Consider the following 24,167-nt stretch of genomic DNA (forward strand, 5'->3'; position numbering starts at 1 on the left):
AAAAGAATCCACTTAACAGAGGTGGGTGGTGCTGGGTCAGGCAAAGCCAAGATCACAGCAGACCCAGAGCACAAGAGATACTTCCATATTTCAGTTTTTCAAATGACCCAGAGAAGAAAAAGAAAATAATAAATTTTATACTGGTTTGTCAATCAATCAGGATAGACCAGGCAATATTGGCAATAAGAAATAGTTCTAAAATTTCACTGGATTAACACGGCAGAAGTGATTTCCCAGTCACCCTGTAGACATTCTGTTTTGTCTAGTGGAAGGCTGGTTTTTAAGCTTGGCTCTTGAAGGCAAGCTGATGAAGTTTGATATCTCTGGACCGTTGCTGGTTATTACAACAGGGAGATACAAGTAAAATTGTGTGTCTAAAGTGACGCACATCAGCTCCAAAACAACCCAAGCTAGTGAAATGACATATTCGTCTCAGAGGAGAAGGGAAATACATTTCCACTGTATTCCCCAAAGAGGAGAAAGAGACACAAACAGCACAGGAGAGCAGCACCTTTCCCTGCTGCTGCTGAATGGATATTCAGTTCATGGTCCTTCCTGGGGGAGTAGGAATGGTCACACTGAGGACAAGAACTCAGATGGACCTAGTGGCTTCTGAGAACATAGATGGAGACACCCAAAGAACAACCAGAGATATGAGAACTTAAAATGAATTTGAGCATCAACCCAAAAAAGTGAGCAACAATATAGAAACTAATTAGTTTCCTACGGAAATGTTGTGGCTTGTGAGGGCAAACCAAAGCCAGAGCTGTGCAGGCTGACATTTCTTACATGAGCCAGAATTAAAACAAATCACTGCAGAGGACCAGTGGCAAATAGGACTGATCAGGCTCAAGACTTCTCCCAGTAAGGCAGAAGAGAGCCAAACACAGTGACGACAGATAGTCATCGGATTCAGCAACTAAAGTGTTCTACATGACTTTAGAAGTCATCATTTGGACACATATGGACAGAAGCTTTTTCCTGGAAGTTGGTTTATAGACTCAAGCTATAGAAGAAGAGAATGTTTGAGATACTCTCTGGAGAAGAAACAGTGAATGGGAATGCAGAGCAGGAGAGGAGGGTCCTCTGGGGAGGAGGGACTGCATGATGGGAATGGTTTCCAAGGAGGAAGGTTGAAATGAGTCAGCATCTCTGGGGGAAGATCTCATAAAGTGGGAAATAACTGCTAATCGCAATCAATAACTGAGAGGTTGGCAGTCCAAGGGAATCGCTCTGGCATGGAGAAGGAGGGGCATCGTGTGGCCATGACATACATAAACCTGAGAGAACACTGCAGCCCTAGCAGGAAAGGTGAGAGCCAGTTAATATGAATATACCAAGAATAATGTTTGATCAAGTTTATTTTAAACTTAGAGGTAAAAATATAGATAACTAGGACGACCAAAATCCCAAACCTTCCATTTCTACACTGATTTCATTGCAGGGACAAAGTACTATTATTTTTTTATTTATGCCTTTTTTTCTGCACAGCTTATCATTTTCAACAAATAGGCTCACACAGATAAATCAAATAAATCATGAAAAGGAGCATCACTTTTAAGATGTTTCAGAAGACAAGAACACTTTTCAGGAGCATCATATTTACTACTTTAGAAGAGATGCACATACTTCTTAAGGTTGACTCAGCACGGGGATACAAAGTCTTATAAACTAGCCAGAGAGCTGCCAAGATGGCACAGGCAGAGGCTGAGTTCAGTGACTTCGATCCCTGGGACTCACATGGTGGAAGTGGAGAAGCCAACTGTCCTCAGACCTTCACAATGTGCACTGTGGCACACAGACGTATGAATCATGCACACACACAATTAAAATGCAATAGAATTTCAAATAAGTTAGAAAGAAATACAAATCTATAATACAGTCTGTGGTCTAACATAATATGTTATAGCTAGGTTTTAGCGTTTCATGTTGGTCCCTAGCAGTACGTTTGCAGTGCATGCTTTCCATAACATATTAAACATATTCTTCCAAACATACTCATGATCTAGAGACCAACTTCCACAAGCTGTTAAGACTAAAATATTAAAAACTTCGCTTATTCAAGTATTTACTGGACGGACACCCACTATGTATGCAATCCCCACAACTTGGGCTCCAGTCACAAAGAGCCACCACTAACACACATGAGGAAACAATATTTTTGCATACTTCCAAGCCACCAAGCTCCATATTCTACTAGAGCAAAGCTATACAGTTACCTTACATGTGCGTGCTAAACATGCTTTCTTGTTTCTCTATTATTGCAAGACTCATGCAAGCAAGAAAGGGAGTGTATCCCAGAGGAGAAGAGCGAGGTGATGGCCCCCAAGGAGGGAGTCAGGAAGAAGCAAGATCACACTTTCAACAGAATGAGCATCAATAGTGTCTGGAAAACACAAACAAGAAGATAAAAATAGAATCTGAACTAACCAGCCATTTTGATTGTGTTCCGCTGTGGCACGACACTTCCCAAGGGACAAGATGACCTCAGAGGATATGACTTATTCCCCACTTAGAAATGGAGCTGAAAAGAGACTTGCGAAGAACTAGGACAGCGCCATGCCTCACTGCTGCTTGCCACCGTGTGCCTCCAGACAATGCCAGCTTCACTTGTGATCAGAGGCCACTTCATACTCATCGATTCAATGATTTTATGAAGACTTTACAGTCAAGAAAGAATGTATAACTGTCTAAAACAACTAGATTTTGTTTGAACATTGCACATATAAAATGTGTCTTGCCAGGCAAATTACTCAGTTCTATCTGAACACATCTGAAATGTAAAATTTATTAATATTTTTGGTATTCTGTTTTAATTGCATAATTATTGTTTCCTTCCCCCACCCACAAAAAAAAAAAAAACTATGAGAAATCAGATACAAACCCCTAAATCTAATGTCTGTAAAGAAGGATTGGGATGTTGTAAAATGGATCTGTGGTGAGGGGTGCACAGTTCTGTGAATTAATTCAATGTTGTTAACTTGTATCATTATATGATTTAGTCATATGAAAAATGCTAAACCTTAAAGGACAGATTCTTCTTTCTTGGCTGTTCTCAGGTTAGGCCTGATGAACTAAACAATTAGATCTGTTTTAAATATTGCAGATTTGCAAGTTTTTTAAACATTCGTCTCAGGAGCTGGAGAGATATCTCAGTGGTGAGAGCACTTGCTGTTCTTCCAAGAGGACCTGTGTACCAGTTTCCAGCCCATGACTGGTGGCTTACAATCACCTATAACTCCATCTCCAGGGATTTAGGTCCCTTTTTGGCCTCTTCAAGCACCTGAGCATATACACAAATATACACATGAATAAAAGTTAAAATATCTCCCCCCCCCCCCCTTTTCAAGATCAGAGATCACATCTTTGGTAGAGAACATGGTCATAACACCTGTGATGACATTAGCATTTGTTTCAAAGCATAGCCTGTGTTTGTGCTGGTCTCCTGGCAGTTCTAGGAGCCTTCGCTGTAGCACACTGACTGGAGGCTCTACATGAATTGCCTGATTTGTCATGGACAAGTCCTTCATGTTGAGGGTATTGGGTCTGCAGCAAAGAACTTGGTCTCCAATCAGAGCAGCTCATTATTCACTGCCAAGTCTTGTCAATCAAGCCTCCATTATTGCTGACTTGACCTCTAACCAAGACTACCCTCATGAGAGAAGCATTTATACCAGTCTGCAGCTTGCTAGGGCGTTAAACACATGAAAATGTCTGAAACGCACTTGTCCAACCAAAATGTTCCCCTTTCTTCCCCTTTTATCAATGAGATGGAGTTTTTGTGATCAGCATTTTATGCCAATAACATTTCATTTGAGATAATTGATTTAATGAAGGTCCTTTTTCAGCTGGAGGCCCATGTTCTTCACCAAAGGTGGCATTCACAAGCCATTAGACACTGAAGAATGTTCCCAGGTTTAAGAGGAAGATAACAGTTGTGACAAAAACTGACTTAGAACTGAGCAGAGCTGGCGTGTGTTGTTTTAAAGCAAGAAGGTGCTCACAGATGGCGCAGGGAGAGATTTAGCAAGTCTGTGCTAATCACACTCACGCATGGGAATGCCTCCACCAGAAACAGCCACGTTTCCCTGGGCTCTTTTTTTTGGGTGGGGGTGGGGGTGAGAGTTCTTATTCAGTTAATAACTACAAGAAGGAATAGTTATTGAAGACCTGAAATATCTAATGCTTCATACTATAGTTACAACTATAGTATATTATTATATTATTCAGACCTCTAAGACAAAGAGACTGTCTGTGAGCAGTGGTTATAATCCAAAGTTTATTAAGATTAAAAACAACTTTTAGAAGTTCAATTTTGAACAGAAAAATAAGTGTGTGTTTTTGAAGGCTTTACTTCTAGACAGTTTTCAACTTCTCGCTTGGTCTCAGATTAATTTTCCATACATAACAAATTATTTATAATATAACACAGTACCTTCAAAAATCTACCCACAGACATTAATAGAAACTTGTCTTTCCTACTATGAAGCTATATTTTATTGGTTTTGTTACATCTGATATTTTCTTCTAAATGTCTACTAATGGTATAAATTTAAAAACCCAATGCCACTAGGTATCATTAATCAAAATAGGATATATACCAGGATATTTTTATTTTAAAGTTTGTTTTCAGTACACAACACAAGGTGTTTCAATGAAAGACAATTCAGAAAAGTAGATCCAATTACTGGATAATTACTGACCAGCCACGAAGTGTGGCACTCAGTAAGTGCCAGGAGGAAACCAACATGTCGGTCCTTACATCCCTCTAGTCCACTGGTTCTCAGCCGTCCTAATGCTGCGACCCTTTAGTACAGTTCCTCATTTTGTAGTGACCCCCCAACCATAAAACTATTTCACTGCCATTTCATAACTGTAATTTTGATGCTGTTATGAATTGTAATATAAATATCTGATACGCAGAATATCTGACATGTGACCCCCAATGGGGTCAAGACCCACAGGTTGAGATCCACTGGTTTAGTGAGAAGATGGGAGGTACACAAATGTACACCAACAATTACAGATCCATAAGAGTTTTATGGACAGAATTAGACAAGATTTGATAGGAAGTAACCAGAGGATAATATCTTATTCTATACAGGGTACTCAGGGAAGATTCCCAAAGACATTTTAGCTGAGATCTGAAGGAAACTGACCAAGGACCATTTCCTAAATGATCTATACATTATTGCAAAAAAATCATCATAGAAAATATGTTCCTTTTCTGGTTGGCTCATATTAGTAGATGAGACAGATGGTGTGTGGGTTGTTGCAGGAAAAAAAAAACAAGGCTGTATTGAATAATGTATTTCTATGTTTGTTTCTGACTTTTATTAGTGACCCAAACTAGAGAGTTGTTTGGGTTATAGAATAAAATTTATATTCCTTAAATGAGTAAATAACTCTGCTTTTAGCTGAAAGCGGTATATTTAAAGGAAGGGGATGTGTCAGCAGTGACAACCACAGGATGCTTTAAGTAAGTAAACAAAGGTGTGCTAGTGTGAGACTAAGTGGAAGCATGCTTTATGGTGAATACTATAAGTTAGGAGTTGACATTGATGTGCTAGAGCATTTAAAGAAACACGACTGCATGCTGTGACGTTCTGAGGCACGCTTTGGCTCTTCGTGATTTCTGAGTCACAGGCAGCTTTCATCATGCTAACACTGGGGGGGGGGGGGGGACTTTGCCCAGTGTTTTGTGGTAGTGTTAGTCACCACAATGAGGCATCTCATCTGTGACAACAGCAGAATAAGATCTTATTATTCAGCTATCCAATTGCAATTCCCCGACCCTCTTGCTAAGCGAACCCCAATTCTGTGTGAATATCAAAGAATCACGTGGCTTTGGGAAGGCTGCTTCCCCAGCTACAGAAAGGGAGGTGCAGTTGTGGTGATTTTGATACCAGGAGTGGGGTTCAGGCGAGAAGCCAGCTTCCTGGGCTGGCTTGCTGTGAGTGAAAGATAGGGAGGAGGTAAAAGTCTCCAGACTGTGTGGACACAGCTGAGCTATGGAATCGCCATATCTGGTACCTGTGCTTCTCGGCAGATGAGAATACGAATTTGCTTATTTTAATGTTTCAACTTTAATGAATTTCCTATTTGCTTTATATATCCCAACCAACAGTTAATTTTAGCCAAATATTATTCAGAAGAGTAACTGAACAAACTTCTTATAATAGAAAAATGCAATTGATTTGGTATTGCAGCACAGATGGTCAAACTGTCTTCCCACCAATTGGGTGTGTCTTCACAATGATCCTGTCTTTATAAACACAAGGGTTTTTTCTCACTTATCTTGGTAAGCTCCACAAAGATAATGTTATCTACTATTTTCTCCTTTGTTAAAGCTGTAATTGACCAAAGAAGTTATTACCTAAGAAAATGGTTCCCAAACCTTTTAAATTCTTTTTTAAAAAAATTGAGGATAATTATTCCAAACCGTAAAAAAAAATATACTAAGGATACCCAAACTCCAAGGATTAATGTAGATTATCAAAATAGAGAAAAGTTTAAATTATATTTATTTTCTAATGTCTGCAAAATAATAGGATTTGTTATAGTATATATATATATATATATATATAAATGTTTTATATAAACATTATATAAAAATGTTTTATATATTACAAAAAAATTTTAGAGCTAATTTCTATAGCAAATGTCTTTAACTTTTGAATTAAAAAAGATGCCTGTGTTTCATGTCTTCGTATTTGGCCTGCTACAATATGTCATCTTGCTTTAAGGACGGAGAAAATCTGTTCTCAGATTTGACTGGCTCCTAAATTATGTTCTGGAGAACCCCCCAAGAGCCCTGTCTACTTCTCCTGCATATCTAAGATAACACATCAGACTACACCAGCGAAGCACTAACATGACTTGACGTTATCATCAGATATTCACAAGCAAATGCAGCTGAATAGGAGCCCTTGGTCCAATCTGCTAGCACCTCAAGAGAACTTCCCTTCCTAGAACCATAACAAAACACAGCTGGATAATTCTACTAATCAAGAAATCTGTTAGCTTTATAAACAACTGAGAACAAACTCAGAAGAAGGCTGACGCGGGAAGTCCAGAGTTCACCATCATTGCGAAGCGTTGTACCTGGAGGTCAGAGGAGTGCTCCACGTTCTAACATCTTCACTCTGTGTATGAAGTAGTGTTTTATTTCCTGACCTCCTGGGTCTAATTTTAGCCTACAAAATATTAGCAGAAGTGGGATGTCTCACTCCTCTCTAGAAGTGTTAAGAAGCCATGGGCGCAGGGCCAGAGAGCTAGCAAGTGGGTGAGAGAGCTTTCTGGGCTAGGATGACAGGCATTTTTCCTGAGGTGATAAAGAGTTGGAGGTAATGTTTCAGTGAACTGTAAGAGACCCTGTCTCAAAAGTATAAGGTGGAGGGTGATTGAGAAGACACCTGTAAAAATGTAGCCCAGGATATTCATGCCTGTGATTCAGCCAGCCTAGGCAAATAGTGAGCTTCTGGTTCAGTGACAGGCCATCCATATGTGTGTGCATGCACGTGTGCGCGCGCACACACACACACACACACACACACCTGGGGGAAGAGAAAGACACACACACAGAGACATCAAGGAGAAAGAGAGAGAGGGAGGGAGAGAGACAGCAAGGAGAAAGGAGAGGGAGGGAGAGAGAGAGGGAGAGAAAGAAAACAACAGTGGGCAGTTTGCCATGTTTCCTTCCCTATCTGGATAAAGGAGATGGCATCAGTTTCAATAAAGATGATGTGGAACAGATGCCCCAACTAAGTTGAAATAAATCTCGTAGGCAATGCCAGGTCAGATGTTTTAGCATTATTCACCTTATTTTCTGAGACAGGATGCCTTGGTGAATCTGGAGCTTACCAGCTGGTCCAGGCATCCATCCAGAGAGCTCCCGGCTGCATCTTCTCTCTCCGTCTTTGGTGCAGAGCAGGCACCAGTCACAGTGGACTCACCTTTCCACGTGGACACTGGGGAGTGAACTCAGGCCTTCATGCTTGCGCAGCAAGCGCTGTATTAACTGAGCCATCTCTCTTGCCACAAATCTCTGCTTCTATAAGCCAGTGGGATCCGCTCAGCCTGTCCTGCTGAGTCATGTTATTTCATTACCTGCTGAATTGTGATACTTCATTATCCTTTACTTAAGAATACTGTGGAAGTAAAAGTATAATCAGAAAGTTTACAATTTAAGCAAACTGAAAGACCAGAAAAAGTCAAATAGTACATTTACTGTAATATTTTTTGGCAAGCACAACTTTAGGTTGAATTTCTATAGGTTACAGGTTTACATCTTGAAGTCATTTTTTATAAAAAAAAAAAAAAAAAAAAAAAAAAAAAAAAGAATCCTTGTTAGTTCCAAAAACATGTTCCTCAACTGAAAGTCTGTGAAGGCAATGATGCTCAGGAGGGCACCCCATGGCAGCCTCCCTCCAGGAGCGAACCTCCTGAACGCCACAGAGATTACGATGCTAGGTGAGTCCTGGGTTCTTCAATGTTACTTGTTTGGTGACAACTGGAACTTAGAGGGACTTAAGAAAAATTGTTTATTCTTCCCTCATATAAATTAATCATCACACATGTGCAGGGAAGTGAATTCAGGAAGACAACAATGAAGAAGCTAGATTTAATATTGCATAAGTGTGTGCGTGCGTGCGTGCGTGTGTGCGTGTGTGTGTGTGTGTGTGTGTGTGTGTGTCTGTCTGTCTGTCTGTCTGTCTGTCTGTCTTAGGGTTTCATTGCTGTGAAGAGATACCATGACCATGACAACTCTTATGAAGGACAACATTTAACTGAGGCTGACCTACAGTTCATAGGTTAGGTCCATTATCATTATTGCAGGAAGTATGGCAGCCTCCAGGCAGGCATTGTTGGGGTTTTGTCTAAGCTCCACCCCACACCTACCTGGCAATAGCCAGGTATGCCCCGCCCAGAGATCTGGCCCACTATAAGAGGGGCTACTTGCTCCTCCTCTCCCTCTTTGCTCTCTGCTCTCCCACACTCTCTCACCTCTCTGCCCCTGGAGCTCTTCCCCCCTCCACGTGGTCTTGGCCGGCCTCCACTCCACTCTCTTTATTCTCTCTCTCTCTCTCTCTCTCTCTCTCTCTCTCTCTCTCTCTCTCTCTCTCTCTCTCTCCACTAACTCCCATCCTCTACTCTGAATAAACTCTATTCTATACTATGCCTGTGTGTGTGTGTGTGGTCCCTCAGGGGCAGAGGTGCCCAGACAAGGGCCTGCCTGGACACCTTCCCCCACGCCGCCTAGCCACACTCACCTAACCCCCTATACTCTCCCCCTTTTAAGCCCTTTCATCTTGGTGCCGAAAGCCCTTTCAGGCATGGCATTGGAGAAGCTGATAGATCGATCTCTTGTTCTGAAGGCAGCTAGGAGAAAACTGACTCCCATGTGGCTAGGAGGGTCTCAAAGCCCAACCCCACAGTGACACACTTCCTTCAACAAGTCTTCACCTACTCCAACAAGGCTATACCTCCTCCTAATAGTGCTACTCCCTGGACACACACACACACACACTAAAGATTGCCTTTATGTAACAAGGACTAGGTCTTCCAACAATGGTCATCTATGTGCTAGAGAGTCAGAGACCTCTGTGGAAGCTTAGCCCACACAGCTGGATACCTCAGCAGTCTAAATCTGATGCTGAACTCCTCATTCCTAAGGATCAATGATGTTCCACACAGGAAGGCAAAAGAAGCTGGTGTCTGGGGCCAGCATAGAATGGTACTAATATCAGAAGAAGCAGCAGCAGCAGCAGCAGCAGTGGCAGTAGCAGCAGCAGCAGCAGCAGCAGTAGCAGCAGCAGCAGCAAAGAAGCATTCTCACTCATGAACAAGTGAAGGCAGGCAAAAATAAGGTGAGCCAACACATGCGGAAGTAGGTTGTCTTAGCAGACAACTGGTAGATTTAAGTTTGGTCTCAAGCAACATGACTCCAGGACCGGGTTTTATAGTCACCGTATCATAAGTAACCAACAGCCAGTATGGAACCCTGGGATACTCTCTGGAAGGTACAGCTTCCAGAGAGAGCCTGCAGAGAGCCAGGCTCCTTTCCTATGGTTCATGGTCACAAACTCTTCTAGGTCTCAGAGAGGAGTTGTTCTTGGTTCTAGAGACCCTGAAATTGTATTTATAACTGTTATCTAAGAGCAATGATATGGGAGTAGGATAACTAGAGTGTTGTCAGGTTTCATTGCCAAGACAAATTGAGATAACAAAATGATAAGGAGGAAGGTTGCTTTCCCTTATAACGCCAAAGGTTTCATTCAATGTCCAGGAGACCTATGACTTGTGGGCATGTGGCAAGAGACACATGGTGCATGGAAGCAAAGAGAGAAGGAAGAGGAGGACGAGGAAGAGGAGGAGGAAGAGGAAGAGGAGGAGGAAGAGAAGAAGAAGGACTAAGGTCTTGACACCTTTAAGGGCATACTCCCAGGAACCTAACTTCCTGTCACTGGGTCTCAACTCTTAACATTTTACCACATCCCTGTGCACCAAAAGATGGTGACCAAGCCTTCAAAGTGTGAATCCTCAGGGGATATTTTTGACCTCAACAATTGTAGCACTTAGGTACTGAAAATTCTGAAATGTGTATGACAACTGACTCTCCATAGTATAGCTGAATTTGAGTGTGTGTTGCTTGCTTGGGATGGGTTACTAGTGACCCCATCATTTCACGATAGTGGTTAACTAATGACCCTACTATCTCAGGACAAGACCTCAGCTGTGCCTGCTGTGCTCGGACCCAGAGAGCTATCAGAGTTGACCTTCTCGGTGTGCTGCTGTGGTGAACAGTGGGGAATTTTCCTATTTTATGGGGCAAGGTATCTAACCATGGCAACTACACTCTCATCTTATTCTATTTAAATGTCTCCCCCAATTCTCGTTTTCCCAGGAACCCCGAAGCTCCCTTCTTGAGTCTCCCCAGAGTTCTGCAGGGTGAGCTAGCTTGTTTTTGTCTCCCACTGCTGGCTCAGGTGTCAGTTTTCCTCACAGTGATGAGTCAGTCACAGCCCGCCATCCCCTCCTCTTCCCTTTGTGTCTGTGCGCATGGCCTATTTTGGTTTCTTTACCATCCTTTGAGCAGCATTTATGAGGGAACTGAGAAAAGCACTGCTGTTCAATCTGCGTTTCTAGACTCTCTCTTTTTTATATCATTAAGCTTAAGTCATATTAGAGCCGAACCAAGAGAATCTCTAGATCAGTACATCTGGATCAGAACTGGATGCTCTTTCTAATCTGATCATGCTGACATATTGCCAAAGAAGAAATTAGAGAGGATGTTTTTCCATCCTTAATAATGTTAATCACAATAAGTTTACTATATGCAGGAGTATGTCACACACAATGCTTTCTGGGGGTTATTATACAAATTGATAGGATTCACAAGAGAATATGAAAACTGAATTTTCTTTTTTTCTTTTTATTTATTCTTCTCTCATATTTTATGTTCTTCCCTTCCCTCCCCAATCTCTCCTCCAGACTTTCTCTCCCTCCGCCACCTCCATCACAAGATCCGACCCACTTCACCTCCCTCAGAAAAGAGCAGGCCTTCTAAGGAAATCAACTAAGTACAGCATAACAAGCTAAATAAGACTGGGCACATATTCTCACATCAAGCCTGGACAAGGAGAGCCAGTATTAGAAAAAGCATCACAAAGACAAGCAAAAGAGTCAGAGACAGCTCCTGCTCCCACTGTCAGGAATCCCACAAGAACAGAGATACACAACCATAACATATGCAGAGGACCTAGATGAGACCCACAGAGGCTCCCTGATATCATGAACTCACTTGAGTCCCGGTCAGTTGATTTTGTGGACCATGATCTTGCGGTGTCCTTGATCCCTATGGGTCCTCCCATCCTTCTTCCCATTCTTCCCCGGGACTTCCTGAGCTTTACATAATGTTTGGCCGTGGGACTCTGCATCTGCTACCATCAGCTGCTGGAAGAGGTCTGTCTGGTCTCTTTGATGATGGTTATGCTAGGCTCTGGTCCAGCACATCCTGTAGGCAGGATAAATTGTAGGTAGGAGGGTTTGTGGTTGGGTTGGTGTTCCAATTCCTCCACCGGAGGCCTTACCTTGTTTTAGAGGATGGCTGATTTGGACACTGTGCTCCCCATTACTAGGAAACTTTGGGGGTGTTATCCCTTCTAGACTCCAGAGTTTTCCATCACACCAGGCTTCTCTACCTTGCTCCCGAACCGCCCCCCCATTCCAGTCATCTCTCCCACTATTCTCCCCTTCCATCCCCAGCCACCTGAAAGCCAACATCTTTTACTAGGTGAGGACATTGCTTCTCCCTGCTCCACTTGTAGCTTTCTTCCTATCTTGTCACCAATTACTCCATCAAAGTTGTGTTATTGATTACCAGAGAGAATTTGCCAGAAGCACAAACTGAAGGTGGCAGAAAAGCATTAGGTAGAGAATGGTGAGACCTAAGGAGACTTGAAGAACTGGAGCAAGGGTAACAGCCGATGCAAAGGGTCAGAGTGCTGAGGGCATTGCTATGCCAGGCCCATTGTCAGATGGCCTGGGCTCACTCCAGGCTCAAGATGTAAGACCTGTAGTTATCCTACATCTCAGGCCAGCCACTGCAAGGGGATATAGCTCAGCAGTTAAGAGCATATGCTGTTCTTTTAGGGAACCCAGGTTCAGTTCCCTGTACCCATCAGATGGCTCACAATCACCTGTACCTCTAACTGTAAGACCAGGACTCTGATGTCTCTGGTCTCTAAGAGCAACCACAATCATGTCCTCTGGGTAATGTGATGGTTAGTGCTAATTATTATCTTGGCAAAATCTGGAATCACTTGGGAGATGTGTTTCTGGATGTCTGCCAGGATTATCTTAATTAGTCAATTGTGTTGGAAGACATCATAACTGCCAGCAGGATACATCTTGATTGGGCACACTGGACTGTATAAAATGGAGAAAGCCCTCAGCATTTTATTCATGGTCCCTGCTTCCCAGCTGTCATTGTTGCCTGGCTTCTTCTTCTGCTTCTGTGACTTCCTCACTGTGGTGAACTGTACCCTCAAACTGTGAACCAAAATACACTTTTCCTTCCTTAGGTTATTTATGTTAGAGCATTTTTTCACAGGAACAATAAAGATGAGAAGCGTACATGGAGACTGGATTTATCCTGTCCTGTGTATATACTTCAGAAGTATATACGACTTGTCTCTTGGTGTTATCCATTCACCAAGATGATGGGCTGAAGTCAGGCAGATCTGCACCCTCATGTTTCAACTTCTGGGAAATGGGAGGACAGAGCTAGGAATTTTGTCTGACCTCCAAGAATTCTCCAGGAGGAGATGAGGCTGCTGTCAGGGAGAAGCTGTGTGTTGGACGCCTGCAGAGCCCTGACTCACAAGCACCCAGCCTCAGCTTTGACTTCAGCTTTGGCTTTGGCATCTGGGTATTAATCATGACAAGTTAAGCTGTGCCACGTTCACAAATAAATCCCCAGCTCCAGCAGCTGCATATATTCCAAGTTGATTTGACTTGGGGGAAGGCAGAGCTAGGGCAAAACCAGGTACAAACAGGATTTCATGTTCCAGGTCTGAAAGTGGCTCTCATTACTTCAACCTGTGGCCCTTTGGTAATGTCATTCATGCCGTTAGAGATCTCTGGGTCTGAAAGCCCCTGTGTGTGCAGAAGGAAAACAATATGACTAGGTGAGACCAGAAATATGTATGTTGTATGCCAGGAAGATTTTTCTAGGTGATCATGGCCATCAAAGAAGAGGACTCCACTCCCCAGACCCACTCTCTTAGAGCTCACCCCAGATCAGTTTCTCAGCACCTCCGGTCCTGTCTGGTATTGTCTTTGTTTGTTTGTTTGTTTGTTTGTTTTTATTTCCTTAGTCTTCCTTCACCCTACAAACTCTTAGTCTCTCTCCTTGCACCCTCCCAGGAGACTTCTGCAGCTCATTAAGTCTGGAGCATAGATCAAAGCTGCAGGAAGAGACAGTTTCCTTTCTTCAAGGGCATGAGGGCTCAGTCTTTGAAAACTCCCAGAGAGTGAGGAAATAATTACACACCAACCCCTTAAGTTGGCAAAGAAAGAAGAAAGAATAAAATATTTCATAACTCAAATGACTACCTATCCATGTTCTGCTGAAAATTTAATGTCATTATTCCTCATCCACATTGACGTCTAATAGACCAAGACCTCTACCATCTTCATATATACTGTTCCAAGTCTAGTGTTTCATTCTACAGAGGTAATGTGCTAAAATAGAAAACTGATCCAAGTGCTTCATCATTTATAAACCTGTAATCCAGGAGTCCTCACCCAGCATGATACCCATGCTTACCAATAACAGCATCCAAATTCAAATCCTCTAAAACCTATGACTGTATTTACACACATGCTGTGCAGATGTGATGAAGAATTTCCAGCTGGAAGGCCACCCTGGGTTATTGGGACAAGGTAATAATTACATATTCTTGGGTAAGCGGGAGGCTAAAAGTAGGAGATGTAATAATAGACATAGTGCTATGGTGAGGTGAGGAAGGGGCCATGGACTAAAGGAAAAGTTACTCCTTTAGAAGTACATTTAGACAATGAAATGTAGATATATACTTATTTTGTTCTCATTTTCCCAGAAATTACCTATTACTAAATTCAGAAGGGGAGGGGCTGGAAAGATGGCTGAGTAGTTAAGATCACTAGCTGTTCATCCAGAGGACCCGGGTTTAATTCTCGGCACTCACATGACAGATCACAGCTGTCTGTAATTCTCATTCTATGGGATTTTCCACCCTCATACAGGTATACATGAAAACAAAAACACCAATGCACATGAAAGTTTTAAAAAAATAAATAAAATCAAGGGGGAGTTTTAGTCAAGCAGATGTAAATTCTAATGAAAGTCTATAAAAAGTCAACAGTAATGTCTTTATGTTAGAGATTATTGACACTTTCTGCTGGCGGTGCTATAGTTTGGATCTTACATGTCCCTCTGTTGTCTGAAACTACTGGGGATACTTGAACAAAGTATCTCTATTGACCCCAGTCAAGAAAGTGATAACACACCGAAGCATGGATGACAGTAAAGTCCAACTTGGTGAACCAATGACTGATGGGGTTACTTACAGGAACAGAAATGTTTCAAAGACATCTGCATCTCCAAAACCAACCTCAATATGGTTGATAAGCTCATGAAATCTGGAAACTCTGATCTACCAGATAGCTTTACAGGTTGAAGAGTGTCCTTTCTAAATAGATCAGGTGGTCTGAGCCTCTTCCAAGGAATTCAGCTCATCTGAAATCTTGCAAACTTCTTCCAAGCAGTTTGCCTGGTCTCTGTTTCTATCAGGTGACATAGCTGATCAGAGCCGCTTCTAGTCAGCTTGAATCCTCACTGTGAATCTGGCCAGTTTCAGGGATTTCCTGACGCTTTTGAGTTGTTCACTTCCTGCCCTAATGAGCTTCCCTACAGGATGGGATGTTTCACCTCCTCTCAGCACATCCTGTTGTCTCTCCCTCCTCTTAACATCCTGTGTCTTAATGAGCTTCCCTCCAAGATGGAAGGAGAAACTGTTATACAATCCTCCCACCCACCGGCCTATGCTTTAAAGGCTTATTCTCTAAAGTGGTACTGTCAGGAGATAGTGGAAATTTGAAGACTTAAGAATGGAGCCTAGGTGGAGGCTTGCTGTTGAAAGGGATAGTGGCTTGGATGGGAACCTCTTTCCAGTTCCACCGCAAGCTGCTTCTCAGCTACGACATATATGCCCCACTGTGCATTCCTAGTTGGACCCTTCTGCATTATATGTGGTTCAGGAGATCAAACTCAGGTTTTCATGATAGCATGGCAAGCAATTTACTGGCTACACTGTTTCTGCATCCCTGGGTCTTTTTTTTTAAACGCTCAAAGCACATCTACTCACATTGTATAAAGTCTGCGACCCATATACAGGTAGGTATACAGAAGGTAAATTTCAATGCTGAGATAATAATTTCCCAGCATCACACTCCTCTTCTGGATAACATGGAATGTTTGACTATTTCAGAATCAAAATCTGCTGGTATTTTGTTGTGAATCTCTGGCCTCCTCTAGTTGGAGAACTGATAGTCAACTTTGCAGGGATTTCCACAGCTGCCATTGCTAGCTTCAAAATTAACAGGGAGGGGGGTGTTTATACTATGAAAATTAGTGAATTCTAAAAATCAGGGCCTGAAGAGATGGCTTGGAGGTTAAGAACACTTTCTGCTCTTAACCTGAGAATCAAAACCTGGGTTTGATTCTCAGCTCCTACATGATGTCTCACAAACATCTGTAACAGCAGTTTTAGGGGATTTGATGCCCTCCTTTGAGTTCCTTAGGCACTGCCTGTACGTGGTACACATAGATATGTGCAGGCAAAACATTCAAATACATGAAAATAGAATAAATAAATATTTTTAAAAAATTAAAATCTCATATATATAAACACATATACACTGAATTAGTATATCATGGCATACATGGGTATGAATATTGAACAAGCATACTCTGTAATTTAAAAAAAATGCCCATAGTTAAGACAAAGGCTTACCATTTGCTTTTATCAATAGGTTATCAAATCATTCTGTTACTTAAACTGATGAGTAAAACACTCATATACATAAGAAATAAAATAAATCTTTAAAAGGCCAATTAAAAATCATTTCTCATTCTTTCTCTCTCTTGATTCTTTTCCCTCTTCCTCCTTCTTCTCTTACTACCTCTGCCTCTCTTTACAAAGGGACAAAAGTCTACACTGTACATACTCTACCCCAGCTTCAAACACTCACAGTTCTTTATGGTGGACATGGCACAGAGCTGAGTATGGAGTCAACTGTTTCGTTTCTTCTACTTCTTTATTTTTTTTAATTTTCAATGAAATGTTCCTATACAAAATATTTACTCATATTCTTTCCCCTTCCCCAACTTCTCCCAGAGCCTCTCCACCTATGGTTGTCCCCCATCACCCTCTCTTGCTCGCATGCTCTGTCTCTCCAAGGAACTGCTACAGAGAGGTTTTTTGCCTATTCTAAGTTACTTGAGATTTGATAGAAAGTCATGATGTCTAGTCCCTGGAATGTGTAGTGCATATTTCATGAGACTTACATTTCCAATTGGATATATCTTTGTGGATTTTTCTTAAATCTTTCATTGGTTTTTAAGATACCAATATACAGAACTGACTCCCAAAATATCTAGGGGCTTTTGGTCCCTCCTTGAAGGCCCTCTACCTCCACCATCAACTTTACACCTGGAGGTGCCTGTCTCCAGATGAGTGTTATGCCAATGCTCATACCATAGGAAGTTATGAAGCAGTGGGTGTGTTCATGGATGGGTTCATGTGTCTTTCTCCCTGGAGGCAGAGCAAACTGGTATGTACAGAGTAGGAGATCTTACAGGGCTAGCTTGGCAGCTTCTGTGTTCTCTTGGGCTCTGGAGGATTTTTAGTGCGGAGATATTTCCTGGAAGCAGAAACCAAGAGCCCACCATTTATGTTGAGTTTTAGGGTTTCTTATGCTAGAACAGGGGCAACCTTGTCCCATGTGTGGCCAGCATAGTCTGTTTAATAGTTCTATGAACTCAGCAGTGGACAGGCTGTGGCATAGAGCCTCAGTTCTCTCTCTTCCCCTAGTTCTGTGACAACACTGCTTATGTTTCTTGACTCTGGTGGGAAGGGGCTAAAGAATCACTTCTCTCTCTCTCTCTCTCTCTCTCTCTCTCTCTCTCTCTCTCTCTCTCTCTCTCTCTCTCTCTCCCTCTCCCTTCCCTCTCCCTCCCCCTCTCTCCTTCTCTCCCTCTCTTCCTCCCTCTCTCCCTTCTTCCCTTCTTCCCTGTCTTTTCCTCCATCCCTTTCATCTCTTACTTCCAATAACAATCCATATTCTACATCAAATTAGATTCACAGCAATCGATCAAAGCCTTATGCATGATGCACACGAGACATGTAGACAGGCTGTGCACAGATATATAGTGAGATGAACAACATCGCATGCAAGTTTCAGAACTGAGGGCTTTTGAGTGAAGATCATCACGGAAATGACAAATGAATAAAGAATGTACATTTTTGGTTTGTTCCTTTGTTTTTGACAGCCTCAGAAAGCCCAAGTTGGCCTTTAAACTTTCTACATAAGCCAATTGGAACATCTCATCTCCCTGCCTCTAATCTCCAAGTTCCAGGGTTACAGGTATGTGCCATGATACTCCATGAGTCTGGGACATATTTATTTACAGGTGGGAAAAATACCATTTCTACTGTGTAATTACTTAGACACAAAAAGAGCAAATTAAAGGAATATTGAGTTGCTTTTTCTATTTTTGCACAAATCTTTGGAAACCATTTAGGGTGCTAAAACACTGCGTAGGTATGGAGTGCAGGAGAATGTGGCAGAGTCTTCACAGATGCCAACAGCATGTTCATTCAGAGCAGAGAGGGCAGAGTTTACTATGAACTTTTATGAGTTGCGCCTTTATATTTTATACATCATTTCTTATTCTAGTAACCGAATGAAGGCAGTCATCAAAGAGCTATGTCAAAGGGTATGCAGAAAAATACTTAGTAGTCATAAGACCAAAACTTGTACTCATCTAATGATCCTGAGTCATTCAAAGCCCTGTGGCCAGGAGTTGGCTCAGTAAAGAAAATGCCTCCTATGCAAGCCTGATGACCTAAGTTCAGAGCCCAAGCAGCCATGAAAAAGTCAGGCATGGCAGTGCACATCTGTAATCACAGAAGTGGGGTGGGAGGGTACATGAAAATCCTGGAACTTCCTGCTCCCCAGTCCAACCAAACTGGTTTAAGGAAGCCACCTTATCTCAGAAAGTATGCTGAAACATGATATAGGGAGATACTAAAGGTTGACTCCTAGTATCCATAGGTGTACACTCAGGTAAACACAACCCTTCTCAAGCACACACATGTTTCTATTACACAAGTGCAATCAAAACACAACACCCCAAACAGAAAACAAAAAACTAAGTCATATGCCCAAAGAATATTGAGTGAAAGATTTCATTTTATAACGTTTAATGCAAATAGAAATAAGAAATATACGGTGTGATCTCAGTTCTGTAAGTAAATCAATGTCTAGAGATTACACACATGCATTTATACAACCATAGACAAGAGATTATTTTTTTAAAGGTCAAAATATTAAAACCTTGTTGTAGCTAGGGTTGCAATCGCCATTTTTTTATTTAAAATGGTCTATTTTTCAACATTAATCATGTTTTTTTCAAGAACAAAAACATGAATGAAGTTAAAAACTATAAAAAGCTAGATCCTAAGGACATAAGTCTGGGGGAAATCCTGCATTGTGTGGCTAAGAACCTGGGGCCAATCCCCATCACCAAAAAAGTGAAAACTCCCCATCCAGTCTCAGGCAGCCAAGCACTTGGTACATTTCCACTGTGCTACTCCTTAGTGTTCTATGCTTTAAGGGAAAAAGGATGTAAAAAAAAGTCAGTAATGTCTACATTTTCTAACTTCTTCTATGTGGGATTCCTTATGAGTTCTTTTGAACTTGGATTTGTACACACACACACACACACACACACACACAACTCCAATATAGGTGGGGTCATCTGAGAACACTTTCTACATCCCAATTAGTCTTAAATAAAAAGATCATGTTCTGAAATGCTTGTGCCCTTGGGAGTCAGCTCCATGTCTGGCAAAGTCCTGTGCAGGGTTTAGCAGTGTCTCTGGAAGATCTCACCTTATCTCAGGCTGCTCTCCAGGAAACAAATGCTACAGATACAGTCAGGACATCAGCAAATGCTGCCCAGTTGTCTCCACCAGTGCCTGTCTCTGTGCAAATGTGACTTTTGCTTGGGACTTTATTTTTCTAAATATGAGGAAAGAAGATTCTTGGAGCAAATGTTTTTTAAAAACACAGTTGCCTGAGAAAAAGAAAAGGACAACAAAAAGTCCATATTGTTTGAAATATTTTTTTTCTTAAAAGCACCAGTCTATATTATAGATAGGTCAGCATACGGTCACCATGTCTGGTAGAAAACTTCCCACCAATTTCTTTATTCTTTGGAACTTGGAGATCCGAGGAGAAAGAGTTGGAACTGAGCCTCAACATTTCTGCTCCCAATTGTTGTATTCACAGAGAAACACACTTAGGTACATAACAGAAAGCAGAGACAGGCTAAGTTTGGTAAACATCTGTACTTTGCACTTCCTTTAAAGTAAACAGAAAGCCCTAGTGCTGCTGGAGGTTTGCCTCAGTGTGCTAAGGAAAACACCCACAAGGACCAGGGCAACGTGACAGGCCAGTGTTACTAACGGGGTCCCCAAGGAAATGCAGAACAGAGGCAGCAAGCTAAGTCCCAGGAAATTGGCTTCTCCACACACTTTAAAGTTACCTGACTCTTACTTAATCTTTGTCTAAACCCAGTGAGCACTGATTTTCTTTACTCCTGACCTACAGAGTCCTTCCATCTACCACTTTAATTCTCAAAATGCATAAAGGACCATGCAGTGTTGGGGCTAAAGGAGTCTTGAAACTGAAAATTACATCACACTTTTCCGAGTCCCCTGTAACATCAGGCTCCTTTTTATGGGAAATTCTCTGGAATTTTCACAGTCACTCCATGAGAACTCTTGCTACAGTGCCTTGATGATTTCCCCAGTGATGGTCAATGCAAGAATAATATCAAGGTATGTGTGATGTCTTAGTGGTTAACGATGACTGTGATGTGGCCATTGTGTGCCACAGTATAATGTCCGCATATGTAATTCAGGTGATCTGAGTGTGTGCTCAGGCACCTCGCTCGTCAGCTGCTGGACCAGGTAATGGATAGAAAAGCACTAGCTCCCAGAACTGTGTTCTCTGTTCACTGTTTTATCTCAGTGATCTACCTATTCGTACCTGAGTAGAAGCTCTTTGAAACCTCTTGGATTCCGTTCCCGATAGGTTATTTATGTCTAACTTCATCTTTTCATATTCGGATCACAGAGTGCTAACTAACCAAATAAAAAGGCATTTTCTGAAAGGTAGTAAACCTTGATGTAGTTAGGACAAGCTAGTTCTTTTTGAAAATAAAGATAGAGGTTTCTGGTGTCCCGTAGAGGTTTTCAAAAGCCTCCCTATGAAAGCTGAAAGTCTCCTGCCAACCTGTTTAAGCAGGGAGGCAGACAGTGGCCCACTCTTGGCTTCTGTGGATAGCGCCTGCCTGAGAGGAGACACTTCCCGCAGTTGTTTATCATTACAGTTACATTATGGCCCCTGGAGGCCCTCATCTGAGAGGTTCAAATATCCTTCTGTTCCCACGCCTCACTTTCCTGGCTAAGTTCCCCTATTTCCAGAGTGTGAACCTGATTCTGCCATAGACCCTGACATTCAATCTTACTTACAAAGCCTCCGGTCACATCTCTATAAAACACCAAGTCTATGATAAGAATTAAGCGATAAAGATATTTAAAACTATACCACAAGACTGTACAAGCGACCAACAAACCTATGAAAAGATGTTTGATGTTCCCAAACATATGAAATGACATTTGATCATCAGACAAATGAAAATGATAATCAGATATCACTCCATACCACCTACAAGGTCTAGAATTTCCTTGAAAACTGAAAAATAGCGAGTTTGGAGAGGATCTGGATAAGTTAAAGCCCTCCTACATTGGTAAAGATAAAGTCAATGGAAACTTTGCACTTGGTGGTTCAGTTATGTTAAATTGATTGTATCTGGTCCAGTGATTCTAGTTCTGAATGTACAGCCCAGAGAAGCAAAAACAGGAACTCAAGTGGAAAGTGCTGCACTAACGTTCAGAGAAACACTTTTCACAACAGCAAAAAACAAAGAGACAAAAAGCCAAAATAAACAACAAAATCCCCAGAAACAACCCAAGTGTCCACCACTGATGACCAGATACATGAATTGGAATACATCCATAAAGTGTAGTAGTATTATGCATCCATAAAGATAAACAAGGCATGGACATGCGCTCCATTGTGGATGGCCCTTACAAATTCTATTCTAAATGAAAGAAGCCAAGGCTAAAGAACATGTTGTGTGATTCAGTTCTATGTAGATAAAGTAATTCCTGGTACTAACGTGGAGGGAAGAATGGAGATTTAATGATGCTAATGCTCAGTATTACAGTGTTTATATTTTATCACAAGATACTCCGCCACATCATATGTTTTCAGCAACTATCAGTTCTTATTAATAAATGATTTGTGGCCTTTTTATATGCTCTCAGAATATCATTAAGCATTGGCTTGATACTGTCATTATCTAACTGATGGATACATCTGTCTCTCCAGCTAAACTACACACACCATTGGATCCCTACAAAGACCTTCCTTATATGTAGCCAGAACTGCCTATCAGGAGTAACTAGACAATGCCAGATACCTAGTCTATTCCAGGTCTTTCTTTAACTAATGAGCCTATTTTTTGTCTGATGTTCTACCATTTAAAAGTTCCTTTGCACCAGAACTTCAGGCTTATAAGTGTGCCAACAGAGCAATTTGAATCCACACTCTCTGCTTCTGTTGTCTCTGTCTCTCTGTCTCTGTTTCTCTCCCCCAGCCCATTCTTTCTCAGTGGATATGGCTTCACATAGCAGATTGTTGATGAGATAGTTGAAGGAATAGCTTAGGCTGCATCTGTGGACTCGAGTGAGTGGCCCTGACCCACTAGAGCAGCAGGAGAGAAATAAACTAGGCAAGGACATCTGAACAGGAAGTGAGAAAACTAGAGACCAGTTTCACCTTCCGGAGAATTTTACAACTGCCCAAAGCAGTTATGTTCACCTGAGGGAACAGGCACTCAGGGTGTGACGATCAGTGAAGAAATGAACGGTTGCTGGTGTCCTCTGTCAGCTCAGCAACTCTGCTCCCATGCCCCTAGCTCCTGCCACTGCAAGAACTAGCATAGTGCCGGCTCACCTATGGGCTCAGTATGCCCTATGGTTATGGCGTTCAGCATGCCCACAAGCCTGTCAGATACTGTCAGTCGTCGCTCACAATTTGCAAATAAAAGATAAGAAAGAAAGAACAAGAGATTAAACAATGTGGTCAAGCTGCCCAGATTGATGGACGACAGACATCCCAGCCTTGCAGATCCACCGTATAGCCATCGAAGCTTGTTCTAATGTCCCACATCTCTCTCAATGAACAGGCTGGGTAGAGGGGGCCAACGAGTCAGAGCTGGCAGCAGCATATAGTGAGCTGAGCTCCATGGTACCTTAGGGCCCACTGGCCATCCTCCTTTACGCCTCTCTGCCATGGCACCTCCTGCCCCAACGCAGCAGCCATAACTGACAGCTCATGAGGTCACAGGACTCTGGGAGGAGACTGTATCAAAGACTTACTTCAGTTTGGGTTCTTACTTTTCCTTAATGAAAAATAGTGTAAGTGGTACATTGAAATGAAAACATGTAAAATGTGTAGCCAGGAAGGCCCTTGCGGGGGCTGACTGAGATTCACCATCAGTGTCATAATTAGCATGTGTTAGAATGGCTGGCTACCTTCTTTCTCTCTCTTCCTCTTTTCTTTCTTTCAGTATATAATGATGGCTGCTCACAAATCTTAGTGACTGTGCTACGCTCTCTCTCTGCATTCTCCGGTGATTTCTACGGACAGCTTGATAAATAGTAACTTTAGATAATGAAGACTCCAGGTTTAATATTTCTTAGATACAGGGCCAAATACATTCAACTTGCTCCTTACAGCTTTTCTTTTTGTCATATCTTATACACGTTTGAAGCGATTTAAAGAAAAATAAAAAGTTTGATAGAAATACCTGTATATAGAATGGCATAGGACTAAATCACCTTGAGAGATCAGGATAAAAGTTTAACCTTTGACCTAAGTATATTGAGTAGTACATTGACCTAAGTATATTGAGTAGTACATTGACCTAAGTATATTGAGTAGTACATTGACCTAAGTATATTGAGTATGTACAAATTAACCTGCATGTGTATATGGAAGACACACATAATTAAGACTATTTCACATTCAGTTTTCATAAATTAAGACTATTTTACATCTAGTTTAATGTCTTCAATGGCTCAAAAATGTCTGTCTTACATCCAGAATCACAAATATGTCCTTGTTCTTTAGAATTTACATTCACAGTGGAGAAACTCTCAGACTCCAACTTTCCACCTAATCAATCACAAACATTCATTTCT

Source organism: Apodemus sylvaticus, chromosome 7 (assembly GCF_947179515.1).
Source record: "Apodemus sylvaticus chromosome 7, mApoSyl1.1, whole genome shotgun sequence".
Classification (NCBI taxonomy): domain Eukaryota; kingdom Metazoa; phylum Chordata; class Mammalia; order Rodentia; family Muridae; genus Apodemus; species Apodemus sylvaticus.